Raw genomic sequence first — 14739 nt, 5'->3', positions numbered from 1 at the left:
AAATGAATGAATGAATGAATGAATGAATAAATAAATAAATAAATAAATAAATAGTGACAGCATATTGCCATGTTGCCCATGCTGGTCTCAAACTCCTGGGGTCAAGGGATCCTCCTATGTGGGCCTCCCAAAGTGCTAGAATTACAGGCATGAGCTGCTGTGCCCAGCCTGTTTAAACATTTTATTTTATTTTTATTTATTTATTTATTTATTTATTTATTTATTTATTTTTTTTTTGAGACGGAGTTTCGCTCTTGTTACCCAGGCTGGAGTGCAATGGCGCGATCTCGGCTCACCGCAACCTCCGCCTCCTGGGTTCAGGCAATTCTCCTGCCTCAGCCTCCTGAGTAGCTGGGATTACAGGCACATGCCACCATGCCCAGCTGAATTTTTGTATTTGTAGTAGAGACGGGGTTTCACCATGTTGACCAGGATGGTCTCGATCTCTTGACCTCGTGATCCACCCGCCTCGGCCTCCCAAAGTGCTGGGATTACAGGCTTGAGCCACCGCGCCCGGCCTATTTTTTTTAATTTTTTTTAAGATGGAGTTTCGCTAGGCACTGTGGCTGATGCCTGTAATCCCAGCACTTTGGGAGGCTGAGGCAGGCATATCACGAGGTCAGGAGTTCAAGACCAGCCTGACCAACATGGTGAAAGAGTGAGACTCTGTCTTTTTTTTTTTCAGATGGCCTTTTTTTTTTTTTTTTTGAGATAGCACCTGTTGTCCCAGCTACTTGGGAGGCTGAGGCAGGAGAATGGCTTGAACTTGGGACGCAGAGGTTGCAGTGAGCCAAGATTGCACCAATGCACTCCAGCCTGGGCAACAGAGTGAAACTCCATCTCAAAATAAATAAATAAACAAATTAGCCAGGCGTGGTGGCCTGAGCCTGTACTCCCAGCTTCTTGAGATGGAGGCTGCAGTGATGCACCGCTGTCCTCCAACCTAGACAATAAGGGGAGATCCTGTCTCAAATAAACAACTAAATAAATAATCATGCCTGTAATTTATTAATTATTTAATTGCGGTGCGGCTTGGTGCAGTGACTTATGCCCATAATCCCAACACTTTGGGAGGCCGAGGTGGATCACTTGAGGTCAGGAGTTTGAGACCAGCCTGGCCAACATGGCAAAACTCTGTCTCCACTAAAAATTTAAAAATTTGGCCAGGCACAGTGGCTCACACCTGTAATTCCAGCACTTTGGGAGGCTGAGGCAGGTGAATCACAAGGTCAGGAGTGCAAGACAAGCCTGGTCAACATGGTGAAACTTCATTTCTACTAAAAATACAAAAATTATCCGGGCTTGGTGGTGCGTGCCTATAATCCCCACTACTTAGGAGGCTGAGACAGAAGTGCTTGAATCTAGGGGGCAGAGGTTGTGGTGAGCGGAGATCACACCACTGGACTCCAGCCTGGGTGACAGAGCAAGACCCTGTGTTAAAAAAAAAAAAAAAGGAAGAAAGAAACTAGCTTGGTGTGGTGGCCGGCTCCATAATACCAGCTCCTCTGGAGGCTGAGACAGAATTGCTTGAACCTGGGAGGTAGAAGTTGCAGTGAACTGAGATCCTGCCACTGAACTTCAGCCTTGGCAACAGAGGGAGACTCAGCCTCAATCAATGAATCAATAAATCACATCACTATCACCTCAGGGCCTCCCACTGGCTACTGTCAATGGAAACAGCTTCAATGAACCAAATAATGCAATGTCCTTGGTTCTCAGAAACCCCCAGTTCAGGACTAGGAACACACAACATTTAGCAGCTAAGGGGTCCTGAGTTCTGGAGGGGGAAGAGGCTGGAAGCTGGGAGGACAGATTTGCTGATTTAAGAGGAACAGAGGAACTGGGAGTGGTGACTCAGAAGGGGCTTTAGGGTGGAGAGGGTTTCCTCTCCCTAGCTCCTATGTCAGGGCCCTCACCCTTCTCCTAATTCTTTGTGGTTTGAATTTCCCAATCTGCACAGATCAGAAGTAATAAAAATATCCAGACATGGATGGAGTGTCTGGGCCATCCCTGCCTCCTGCCCCAGGATCCTAGAGGGGTCCATGGTTAGTAACTTTTCCCTACCCTTTTCTTTTGGTGGTGGGGAGACAGGGGTCTCATTGTGTTACCCAGGCTGCATTCGGACTCCTGGGCTCGACGGGCATGTACCACCAAGCCTGGCTACAACAATGTTTTCATACCCCTGGTGACAGGAAGCTCACTCCTTCTAGAAGCTGAGCATGACTGATTGGTTGTCTTGATACTTCAAAAGTTGTCCTTGTATGGAGCTAGTGGCAGCTTCCCTGTAAGTCCTTCCTTGTGTCCTGACTTAGAATGCATGAAATCCCTCTGCCGGCCAGCCCTGTGCCAGCTCCACAAGACATCTGGGAGGCAGCTTTTGTGAGTGATCTTGAAGGTTTTCATGGTCAAAGAATTAGGATACAGAAGGCTGGAAACCATGTGAGACACTGTCAGGGGGCTGATTACAAAAGGCCAAAAGGCAGAATGGAGGCACAGTGGCTCATGCCTGTAATCCCAGCACTTTGGGAAGCCAAGGGGGCAGATTATTTGAGGTCAGGAGTTCAAGACCAGCCTGGCCAACATGTTGATACCCCGTCTCTACTAAAAATACAAAAATTAGCTGGGCGTGGTGGCACACACCTCTAGTCCCAGCTACTCAGGAGGCCAAAGCAGTAGAATCACTTGAACCTGGGAGGCGGAGGTTGTAGTGAGCTGAGATCATGTCACAGCACTCCAGCCTGGCAACAGAGCGAGACTCAGTCTCAAAAAGAAAAGAAAAAATAATGCAGAATGGGGTTGGATTGATGAGCCCTGGTGTTGCTCTCAAAATGGTTCTCTGTGTCTGAAGCTTAGACCATGCCAGGGGTGTGAACTCTCTCCTTGCTCCCCAGTTTCTGGGCTTATAGGGCTCACTCTTCATCCCCCTACTCTTACTCCCTCACTGGTCAGAAGGCTTTGTTGGGTCTGTGTTTGCGCCCCTGCCTTTAATTTTTTTTTTTTTGAGACGGAGTTTCGCTCTTGTTACCCAGGCTGGAGTGTAATGGCACAATCTTGGCTCACCGCAACCTCCGCCTCCCGGGTTCAGGCAATTCTCCTGCCCCAGCCTCCCAAGTAGCTGGGATTACAGGTGCCTGCCACAACACTCAGCTAATGTTTTGTATTTTTAGTAGAGATGGGGTTTCGCCATGTTGACCAGGCTGGTCTTGAACTCCTGACCTCAGGCGATTCAACTGCCTCAGCCTTCCAAAGTGCTGGGATTACAGGCGTGAGCCACCACGCCAGCCTGGTATTTCTTTATAGCAGTGAGAGAACAGAGTCATACAGCCCTCTTCCAGTATTACTGGTATCATAATAAAAAGGGGAAATATGAAGTTTGCAAGGAGCAGTGGCTTTTGTTTGGGGTCCTAGCTACTCAGGAAGCTGAGGCAGGAGAATCGCTTGAGCTCATGAGGTTGAAGCTGCACTGAGCTGTGATCATGCCACTGCACTAGAGCCTTGGTGACAGTATGAAACCCTGGGCAACAAACTGAAACCCCTGTCAAATAAAACAAGGAAGGGAGGAAGGGAGGGAGGGAACAAGTTGAAAGTCTTATTATTTCTACGTGACTTTAAAACTTATTTTAAGGCCAGGTGCAGTGGCTCATACCAAAATCTCGCCTCTGCACTCCAGCCTGGGTGACAGAGCCAGACTCCATCTCAAAACAAAAAAAAGACAAAACCAACTGGGCATAGTGGCTCACGCCTGTAATCCCAGCACTTTGGGAGGCCGAGGTGGGTGGATCACCTGAGGTTGGGAGTTCGAGACCATCCTGGGCAACATGGAGAAACCCCATCTCTGCTAAAAATGCAAAACATTAGCTGGGCTTTGTGGCAGGTGCCTGTAATCCCAGCTACTCAGGAGACTGAGGCAGCAGAATCGCTTGAACCCAGAAGGTAGAGGTTGCAGTGAGCCGAGATCGCACCATTGCACTCCAGCCTGGGCAAGATGATCAAAACTGCATCTCAAAAAAAGGAAAGACAAAAACAAAAGAGGAGGAAATTTAGACACAGACAGACATGCACAGAGGGAAGACAACATGAAGGGACACAAGCCAAGAAGCTCGAGCAGCGGGGCCTGGGATGCCACCTTTCCCGGTTCCTTCTGAGGGGGCGTGGCCTTGCTGACATCTTGAATTTGGACTTCTGGCCTCCTAAACTGTAAGACAATAAATTTCTGTGCTAAACCACCTAGTTTGTGGCTTTAAAAAAAAATTGGGGGGAGGGGCCCAGCATGGTGGCTCATGCCTGTAATCCCAGCACTTTGGTAGGCTGAGACAGGCGGATCATGAGGTCAGGAGTTCGAGAGCAGCCTGGCCAACATGGTGAAACCCCGTCTCTACTAAAAAGACAAAAAAAAATTAGCTGAGCATGGTGGTGTGTGCCTGTAATCCCAGCTACTTTGGAGGCTGAAGCAGGAGAATCGCTTGAACCCAAGAGGCGGAGGTTGTGGTGAACAGAGATCATGCTATTGCACTCCAGCCTGGGTGACAGAGCAAGACACTGTCTCAGAAAAAAAGAAAGGGACACAGGAGCCTCGAGTGATTTGGGGTGGGGTCTTCGGCCAGCCAAGGAAGCTGAGTTCTGATGGGCTCAGCAGGGGGCTGCAAGCGCATTCAGATGAGATTAGAACATCATGCAGACTTTGGAGCGAGGCACTCTTGGATTTAAATCCCGGTTTTGTCAGTTTGTAACTGTGCCACTTTGGGCAACCACCCCAGCCTCTCTGAGCCCCATCTGTCAAAGGGGAATATTGATGGGACTTGGCAGAAGAGCTTGTTATGAGTGTTCCGCGAAAGAACAGTTGTTGGCAATTAGCACAGTGCTCAGTAAATGGTGGTTCCAATCTTCCCTCTCGTGAGATGTGCTGTGCTCAAAGAGAGGATTGCCTCCTTCCAGATTGAATGAGTCTTTAGCAAAGGTAGTGTATCTGTGAAAATCCGACCAGGATAAACAGATACCAGACTAGAAGGGTTTATGCCAAGAATTGCTCCAGGGGTAATGCAAGAATTATGGGAAAAGGCAGGCAGGGGAAGGGAAGCCCCCAGGTTAGCCCCAGCAGGAGGGCTGCCACCACCCCTAGGGTTGGAGGGACAGAGGCAGGAGGTGGTGTTTCTGATACCCAAGAGGGACTGGAGTCCCCAGGTAGAAGCCAGAGCCACAGTGGGCCTGTTTGTTGGGAGGCGGAGCTGGAGATCCCACCTGAGGCAGAGGGGGAGGAACACCCTAGATTCCCCTGTCCTGCCACCAGGCTCCTCCCACCACCAGGCTCCGCCCACCACCAGGCTCCACCCACCACCAGGCTCCGCCCACCTACTAGGCTCCTGTCACTGTCTCCACATGGTCCATTTGTGCAGGAAGCCAGATGATTGATGGGTTGGCCTCCCTGTGATCTGGAGCAAAGCAGGAGAAAGGCAAGGGATGGGTCTGAGGGCAAAGAAGCGCAGGCCCAACACTGAAGAGTGGGTTTCCATCCATTCTCTCTGGAGCCCAGATTTCCCATCTAGAAAATGGGGATAATGATAGCACCTAGTTTTACAATAGCTGACTGCCTACAACAGGGTAACGCATGTAAGCAGGTAAGCCCAGCGGCCAGCACATAGTAGGGAGTACCCCGTAGATGTCATGAACAACCTAGTTAGCTGTTTTCTGCTCAGAGGATGAAAGGCGGTAACAGGGCCAGGTGCAGCGGCTCACTCCTGTAATCCCAGCACTTTGGGAGGCTGAGGTGAGAGGATCACTTGAGTCCAGGAGTTCGAGACCAGCCTGGGCACCATGGTAAAACCCTGTCTCTAGGCCAGGCATGGTGGCTCACACCTGTAATCCCAGCACTTTGGGAGGCCGAGGCTGGCAGATCACGAAGTCAGGAGTTCTAGACCAGCCTGACCAACATAGTGAAACCCCATCTCTACTAAAAAAATACAAAAATTAGCCAGGCATGGTGGTGTGCGCCTGTAATCCCAGCTACTCATGAGGCTGAGGCAGGAGAATTGCTTGAACCTGGAGGGCAGAGGTTGCAGTGAGCCGAGATCGTGCCACTGTACTCCAGCCTGGGCAACAGAGCAAGAGTCTGTCTCAAACAAAACAAAACAAAACCCTGTCTCTAATAAATAAATAAATGAATATATATATAATTAAAGAAAGCCAGGTGTGGTGGCTCACGCCTGTAATCCCAGCACTTTGGGAGGCTGAGGCGGGTGGATCATGAGGTCAGGAGTTCAAGACCAGCCTGGCCAAGATGGTGAAGCCCCATCTCTGCTAAAAACACAAAAAAATTAGCCAGGCGTTGTGGCACATGCCTGTAGTCCCAAGTACTCGGGAGGCTGAGGCAGAAGAATCATCTGAACCCAGGAGGCAGAGGTTGCAGTGAGCCAAGATGGCACCACTGCACTCCAGCCTGGGTGACAGAGTAAGACTCTATCTCAAAAAAAAAAAAAAGAAAAAGAAAGGGAGAGAGAGAAAGAAAGAAAAGAAAAAAGAGAAAACGAGAAAGAAGGAAAGAAAAGAAACAAGAGAAAGAAAGACAAAGAAAGAGACAAACAAAGAGAGAAAGAGAAGAGCTAATAGGACAGGCCCTGGGAATAAATTCAAGGTACCGGAGCAGAGCTAGGGCTGGTGATATTTTTGTCTTGGAGACGTGTCCATCTGTCCTCCCTCCATTCTAAGCTGGTGAGTCTGTCAGTCTCCTTTTAGAAATCCTGAGTCAGGGCCGCTCTTAGGGTGGCTCAAAGTTTGGCCTCTGTGCTCCCTCAAAAGGATTTCAAATCCACTCGATGTGGAGTTGGTTTCTCTGCCTCCCACCGTTGCCAAACTTCCCTTGCCCCTGCCAGCCTGGGGCTGAGCCTCTTCCAGGATCTCTCTTTGTATAATTAAAAAGAAAAATAGAACAGCTGATGTTGCCAAACATGTATTTAAAGTGACACCCTGAGTTCAAGGAGTGGAAAATAAAAACGTTTAAGGTTTAGATTAAAAGTCTCCATGCTCAGCTGTCTCCTGACCCTGGGATTTCTCCACAGCCCGGCTGCCTTTAATCCCCTGCCCTGGCTCGTAAAAGCCCTTTAGACTGAGGGCATTTATTTCACAGAGAACAGTTCCGGCCTAATCACATAAAAACACCCGCATCCTGGGAACAGCCTGTCAAACGCCGTGTGCTCTGTGAGGCCCCAGAGAAACTAGAGAAATCGGAGTGCTGATCACCCTAGGAGTCATGCTCCAGTCACTTTCATAGACTGTCCCCTTCCCCCACAACATCCAATTCATCAATAAGCCCAGTAAGTTCTAGCCCCTAGCATTTTCTTGAGATCTGAGCTCTTCTATCCAGCGGCCCCTTCCATCGCACGGGGGCTGCCATCCTTGCCCGCCCACACGTCTGCAGTTACCCGCCCGGGCTCCTGCTTCTGCTGATCCCACTAAAGCCGTTCTGTAACAGCAACCAGAAATAGCTTTTTGAAACATAAATCTGATCATGTCCTTTCTCTGCTTATATTAGTTTCCCATTGCTGCTTAAGAAATTACCATAAATTTAGTGACTTAAAACAACACAAATTCACCAGCCAAGGTGGCTCACGCCCACCTGTAATCCCAGTACTGTGGGAGGCTGAGGTAGGGGAAATCACCCGAGGTCAGGAGTTCTAGACCAGCCTAGCCAACATGGCAAAAATTTGTCTTTACAACCCCAAAATACAAAAATTAGTTAGGTGTAGTGGGGTGCACCTCTAGTACCTGCTACTCGGGATGCTGAGGCAGAATTGCTTGAACCTGGGAGGCAGAGTTGCAGTGAGCCAAGATTATGCCACTGCACTCCAACCTGGGCGACAGAGCGAGACTCTGTCTCAAAAACAAAACAAAGAGGCCGGGCGCGGTGGCTCAAGCCTGTAATCCCAGCACTTTGGGAGGCCGAGGCGGGTGGATCACAAGGTCAAGAGATCGAGACCATCCTGGTCAGCATGGTGAAACCCCGTCTCTACTAAAAATACAGAAAATTAGCTGGGCATGGTGGTGTGTGCCTGTAATCCCAGCTACTCAGGAGGCTGAGGCAGGAGAATTGCCTGAACCCAGGAGGCGGAGGTTGCGGTGAGCCGAGATCGTGCCATTGCACTCCAGCCTGGGTAACAAGAGCGAAACTCTGTCTCAAAAAAAAAAACAACAACAACAAAGGCTGGGTGAGGTGGCTCACACCTGTAATCCTAGCATTTTGGGAGGCTAAGGCAGGTGGATCATGAACTCAGGAGTTCAAGACCAGCCTGACCAATACGTTGAAACCCTGTCTCTACTAAAAATACAAAAATTAGCTGGGTGTGGTGGTGCATGCCTGTAGTCCCAGCTACTTGGGAGGCTGAGGCAGAAGAATCACTTGAACCCGGGAGACAGCGGTTGTAGTGAGCTGAGGTTGCACCACTGCACTCCAGCCTGGGCAACAGAGCGGGACTCCATCTCAAAAAACAAAAAAACACAAACTTGCCAGGCACAGTGACTCATGCCTGTAATCTCAGCACTTTGGGTGGCCGAGGCGGGTGGATCACTTGAGGCCAGGAGACCAGCCTGACTAACATGGTAAAACCACGTCTCTACTAAAAATACAAAAATTAGCCGGGCTTGGTGGCGGGCACCTGTAATCCCAGCTACTCAGAAGGCTGAGGCAGGAGAATCGATTGAACCTGGGAGGTGGAGGCTGCAGTGAGCCAAGATTGCACCACGGCACTCCAGCCTAGGTGACAGAGCGAGACCCCCATCTATAAAACAAACAACAACAAACAAAAACCAAACACAAATTTATTATCTTACAGTTCTAGAGGTCAGAAGTCCAAAACGAATCAGCAGGGGCCAAAATAAAGGTGACAGCAGGGCTGGTTCCTTTGGAAGCTCCAATGGAGAAATGGGAAAATCCATCTCCTGCTTTTTCCCTTCTGCTGGCTTCCTGCATTCCTTAGTGCACAGCCCCTTCCTCCGTTTTCAAAGCAGGCCTCATCACTCCAGACTCTGCTTCCCTTGTCACATCTGCTTCTCTCTCTGACCTCCTCTACCTCTTCTGAGGACACCTGTGGTTACACTGGGTCCACCCAGATAATCCAGCATCCATCTCAAAATCTTTGACTCAATCACGTCCACAAAGCCCCTTTATCTATATACAGTCACATATTCACAGGTGTCAGAGAGTAAGACATGGACGTCCCTGGAGGGCATTTACTCAACCTGCCACACTGTGTACAGCCCTCCAGTGACCGCACATCTGAGAATCTGAGTGAGGATGAAACCCAAGCGCCTTCCCCAGGATGGGAAAGACTGATGTGATCTAGCCCCTGCCTCTCTCTCCAGCCCCATGCTCTCCAGCCCTCCCCAGCGTCCCTTGCCCAGCAGGTCTGCTTGCTCCTCACTGTTCTGTCCATAGGTCAAGTCCATTCTTGCCTCAAGTCCTCTGCACGTGCTCTCCCTCCAGTTCATCACATGACTGATGGCTACAGACAGCATGTTCAATTTTTATCCCCGAAAAATTCCTGTGTGGAGACCTGATCTAAGTAAGAGCGTTAGGAGGTGGGGCCTTTGGGAGGTGATGAGGTCATGAGGGGCGAACTTTCATCAAGGGGATGTGTGCTTATGAAAGAGGCCCCACAACGTGGTGGCAGGCACCTATAATTCCAGCTACTTGGGAGGCTGAGGTAGGAGAATCACTTGAACCTAGGAGGCAGAGGTTGCAGTGAGCTGAGATAGTGCCATTGCACTCCAGCCTGGGTGACAGAGAAAGACTCGTCTCAGAAAAAAAAAAAAAAAAGGCCCCACAGAGGCCGGGTGAGGTGGCTCATGCCCGTAATCCCAGCACTCTGAGAGGCCAAGGCAGGCGGATCACCTGAGGTCAGGAGTTCAAGACCATCCTGGCCAACATGGTGAATCCCCATCTCTACTAAAACTACAAAAATTAGCTGGGCATGGTGTCATGCAGCTATAATGCCAACTACTCGGGAGGCTGAGGGAGGAGAATCACTTGAACCTGGGAGGCAGAGGTTGCAGTGAGCTGAGATTGAGCCACTGCACTCCAGGCTGGGTGATAGAGTGAGAGTCCGTCTCAAAAAAACAAGCACACCAAGACAAAACAAAAAACAAAACAAAACAAAACCCGAAATGGTACACTAAGCGAAAAATACAAAATTAAGTATACTGGTGCTTTCAGGGCTTTAGGAGGAAGAGACTGGGATGGGGCCATGGAGAATTTCAAAGAGACGCTGGGATTGGTGGGCTTCCCTTGCCGCTGTTTTAACGTGGAACGCCTCAGCCTCAGTAATTTGCTTGGCATCCTGTGCAACAGCCATGTGAACGTGCTCTGTGTGGTTCCAATTTTAGTACACGTGCTGTCAGAGGAGTGAGCACTGCTGCTTTTTTTAAATTGTGACAAAATATACGTAGCATAAAAGTTATCACTTTTGCCATTTTTAAGTGTACAGCTCCATGGCATTAAGCATATTGACACTGGTACAACCGCCACCACCAGGCACCTCTGGAACGTTTTCAGCCTCATCCTCCCAAACAACTCTGTCCCCATTAAACCTAACTCCCCAAAATATCCCCCTCCATCCAGCCCCTGGCCACCACCATTCCAGCCATTCTATTTTCATAGTTTACTTTTTTTTTTGAAACAGAGTCTCCTTCTGTCACCCAGGCTGGAGTGCAACATCATGATCTTGGCTCACTGCAACCTTAGCCTCCCGGGTTCAAGTGATTCTCCTGCCTCAGCCTCCCGAGTAGCTGGGATTACAGGCACACGCCACCATGCCCAGATAATTTTTGTATTTTTAGATACAAAGATGGGGTTTCACTGTGTTAACTAGGATGGTGTCAATCTCCTGACCTTGTGATCCATCCACCTTGGCCTCCCAAAGTGTTGGGATTACAGGTGTGAGCCACTGTGCCCGGCCTGAACAATGTTTATTACTTTTCTTGGCAGTAAGTAACTCCAAAAAGTAATCAAATGACTCAATATTACTATGGCAAAATAATCAATACTTTTTTTTTTTTTGAGACAGAATTTCACTCTTGTTGCCCAGGCTGAAGTGAAATGACATGATCTCAGGTCACTACAACCTGTGCCTCCCTGGTTCAAGTGATTCTCCTGCCTCAGCCTCCTGAGTAGCTGGGATCACAGGCATGTGCCACCATGTCTAGCTAATTTTGTACTTTTAGTAGTGACGGGGTTTCTCCATGTTAGTCAGGCTGGTCTCGAACTCCCAACCTCAGGTGATCCGTTGGCCTCAGCCTCCCAAAATGCAGGGATTACAGGCATGAGCTACTGTACCTGGCCCCATCTTTAATGATTTCTATGCATTGTCTGGGTTTTTGCAACATTTTTTCAAAATTAACTTGCCATTATAGGAGTCTACACAAGGGGTTAAGAAGTCAAGGAGGAGGAGAGTCAAATCTTTCATTTCATAGCTGGAAAAGTCAGGCCAAATTTGAGAGAGGGCACCTGTCAGAAGTGCTGGCCATCTGCCAGAGCTCCAGGGTTAGAACCCAGCTGCTGCCCTCTCGCCTGGCCTATGAAGGAAGAAACAACTGTGGCTGGGGACATGGCCGTAATCAGAGAGCGGGCATTGATTGAGCAGGAGCTGTAGGCAAAGTCCTCCTTGGGTGCCTGGGGATGGACAGGCAGGTGAGCAAGGGGCCAGCCTGTCCCCACCTTCAAAGAGCTGGTTCCCAGGTGAGAAGATACTACCCTGAGAAAGGTGCCTGGCAGTACAAGGTGATAAGGGGCCCTCTGCACTCTAAACACACCCACGTTCTACCCTTATCTTTGTGTTAGAGTTATTTATTGACAGGCCATTTGAGCAGGAAGACTGGGGGCTCCTTGAGGGCATTCATTCATTCAGTCATTTATTGAACTACTGTGTACCCAGGCACTGATTGGGACAGCTGTATACAGTAGTTGCTTGATAAACACACATTGCATAGAATGACAAGCTCAGAGCTTAGCACTTCACAGGCACTCCATAAATGCTGCTTGGATTGAATAAATAATGCATGAATAAATCACAGGCCTGGCACACAGTAGGTGTTTAATATGTGTTGAGGCCAGGCTCAGTGGCTCACACCTATAATTCCACCACTTTGGGAGGCCAAGGTGGGAGGATCAGAAGGTCAGGACTTCATCCCAAAAAAAAATAATAATAAGTAGAGGCTGTTTCTTGCAACATGAGAGTATTTCCTGTGTACCAGAACTTGTGCTAGTCCTTCCTTCATGCAATTCAACATGTATTGTGTTTTGTTTCATTTTGAGACTAACTCTTGCTCTGTTGCCCAGGCTGGGATGCAGTGATACAATCTCGGCTCACTGCAACCTCTGCCTCCCAGGTTCAAGTAATTCTCCTGCCTCAGTCTCCTGAATAGCTGGGATTATAGGTATCCACCACCACACCCACATGATTTTTGTATTTTTAGTAGAGACGGGGTTTCACCATGTTGTCTAGGCTGGTCTGGAACTCCTGACCTCTGTTGCTTAGACTTGAGTGCAGTGGTGTGATCATCTCACTGCAGCTTTGACTTTCTAGGTTCAAGTGATCCTCCCACCTTAGCCTCCAGTTACTGGTACCACAGGAGTACACTATCACACCCAGCTAATTTTTTTTTTTTTTTTTTTGAGACGGAGTCTTGCTCTGCTGCCCAGGCTGGAGTGCAGTGGTGCACTCTTGGCTCACTGCAACCTCTGCTTCCCATGTTCAAGCAATTCTCCTGCCTCAGCCTCCCAAGTAGCTGGGATTACAGGCACATGCTTGGTTAATTTTTGTACTTTTAGTAGAGATGGGGTTTCACCATCTTGGCCAGGCTGGTCTTAAACTCCTGACCTCAGATGATGTGCCTGCCTCAGCCTCCGAAAGTGCCGGGATTACAGGCGTGAGCCACCACGCCAGGCCAACACCTAGCAAATTAAAAGTTTTTGTAGAGCTGAAGTCTCACTGTGTTGCCCAGGCTGGTCTCAAACTCCTGGGCTAAAACTATCCTCCTGTCTTGGCCTCCTAAAATGCTGACATTACAAACCTGAGCTACCATGCCGGGCCTGAACCTGCTTTTTTTTTTTTTTTGAGACAGAGTCTCACTCTTGCCCAGGCTGGAGTGCAATGGCATGATCTTGGCTCACTGCAACCTCCACCTCCAGGGTTTAACTGATTCTCCTGCCTCAGCCTCCCGAGTAGTAGGGATTACAGGTTCCCACCAGCATGCCTGGCTGATAACTGTATTTTTGGTAGAGATGGGCTTTCGCCATGTTGGTCAGCATGGTCTCCAACTCCTGACCTCAGGTGATCTGCCTGCCTTAGCCTCCCAAAGTGGTGGGATTACAGCTGTGAGCCACCACGCCCAGTGTTTTTTTTTTTTTTTAAGACAAAATCTCACTTTGTCACCCAGGCTGGAGTGCAGTGGCATGATCCTGGCTCATTGCAACCTATGCATCCCGGGTTCAAGCAATTCTGGTCCCGAAGTCTGACCTTAGGTGATCCGCCTGCCTCAGCCTCCCAAAGTGCTGGGATTACAGGCGTGAGCCACCATGCCTGGCCTGTTTCAAGTTTTTTGTGATGACATAAGTCCTGCGGGGGCATCATCCTGGTCCCTCCTTCCCAGTGCCCTCCTGTATTTATCTGTCTGTCTACAATGTCCTCAGCTGTGGAACGGCTGCATCATAACTTCCACACACCTTCAGCGTGTCTACTAATTTTTGCAGTTTATTTCATCCCAACCCCACCCTTACCTCACTATGCTTCTGTCATATGGGCCTTCTTTTGGACCCTTTAGCACATGCGTACCCCAATCACAAGGCCTTTTCATCTGCCATTTCTTTTTTTTTTTTTTTTTTTTTAGGCGGAGTCTTGCTCTGTTGCCTAGGCTAGAGTGCAGTGGCACAATCTCGGCTCACTGCAACCTCTGCCTCCTGGGTTCAAGTGATTCTCCTACTTCAGCCTCCCGAGTACCTGGGATTACAGGCGTGCACCACCACGCCCAGCTAAATTTTGTATTTGTAGTAGAGACGGGGTTTCACCATGTTGGCCAGGCTGGTCTTGAAGTCCTGGCCTCCATCTGCCATTTGGTCTGCTGAGTATACTTCCCCCAACACTCAGCCTAGCAAAGATCTTTTCTTCTTCTTCTTCTTCTTTTTTTTTTTAACTAAAGATGGGGTTTCACCATGATGGCCAGGCTGGTCTTGAACTCCTGACCTCAGGTGATCCACCCACCTCAGCCTCCCAAAGTGCTAGGATTACAGGCATGAGCCACCGCGCCCGGCCAGCAAAGATCTTTTCTTCAGAGCTCAGTTCTAGGCATCACTCCCTCCCCAATCCCAGAGCAGGTCAACCCTCCCTCCCTCCGTATTATGGAACTCACAGCATCACATATGCTCCTTTGTATGTGTATCAGTTGCAGCGTTTCCTCTGTATCTGTGCAACTCTTGGAACTAAGCTGTAAGCTCCCGTGTTTGTTTAAGCTCACTGCCCTTTCTCCAACACCCAATAGCATGCCTGCCGCATGTCGGTTATTACTCTAATAGCTCTTCTGTATTCTAACTTGTATTTGAGTTCAGGATGTAACTTTTCCAGCATGTTTTCACATTAATTAGCATCTTCTGGGCCAGGATCATGACAATGTAGACACAGTCCCTTCCCTTAAGGAGTTCACAGATTTAGGTCAATAAATGTTAATTGAACTCGCTAGCTGGTGACGTATTTTAAGTGC

Source organism: Sapajus apella, unplaced genomic scaffold (genome assembly GCF_009761245.1).
Source record: "Sapajus apella isolate SASKATOON/1434 unplaced genomic scaffold, GSC_monkey_1.0 scaffold2, whole genome shotgun sequence".
NCBI classification, from domain to species: Eukaryota; Metazoa; Chordata; class Mammalia; order Primates; family Cebidae; genus Sapajus; species Sapajus apella.
Note: the sequence above shows the minus strand (reverse complement) of the source record.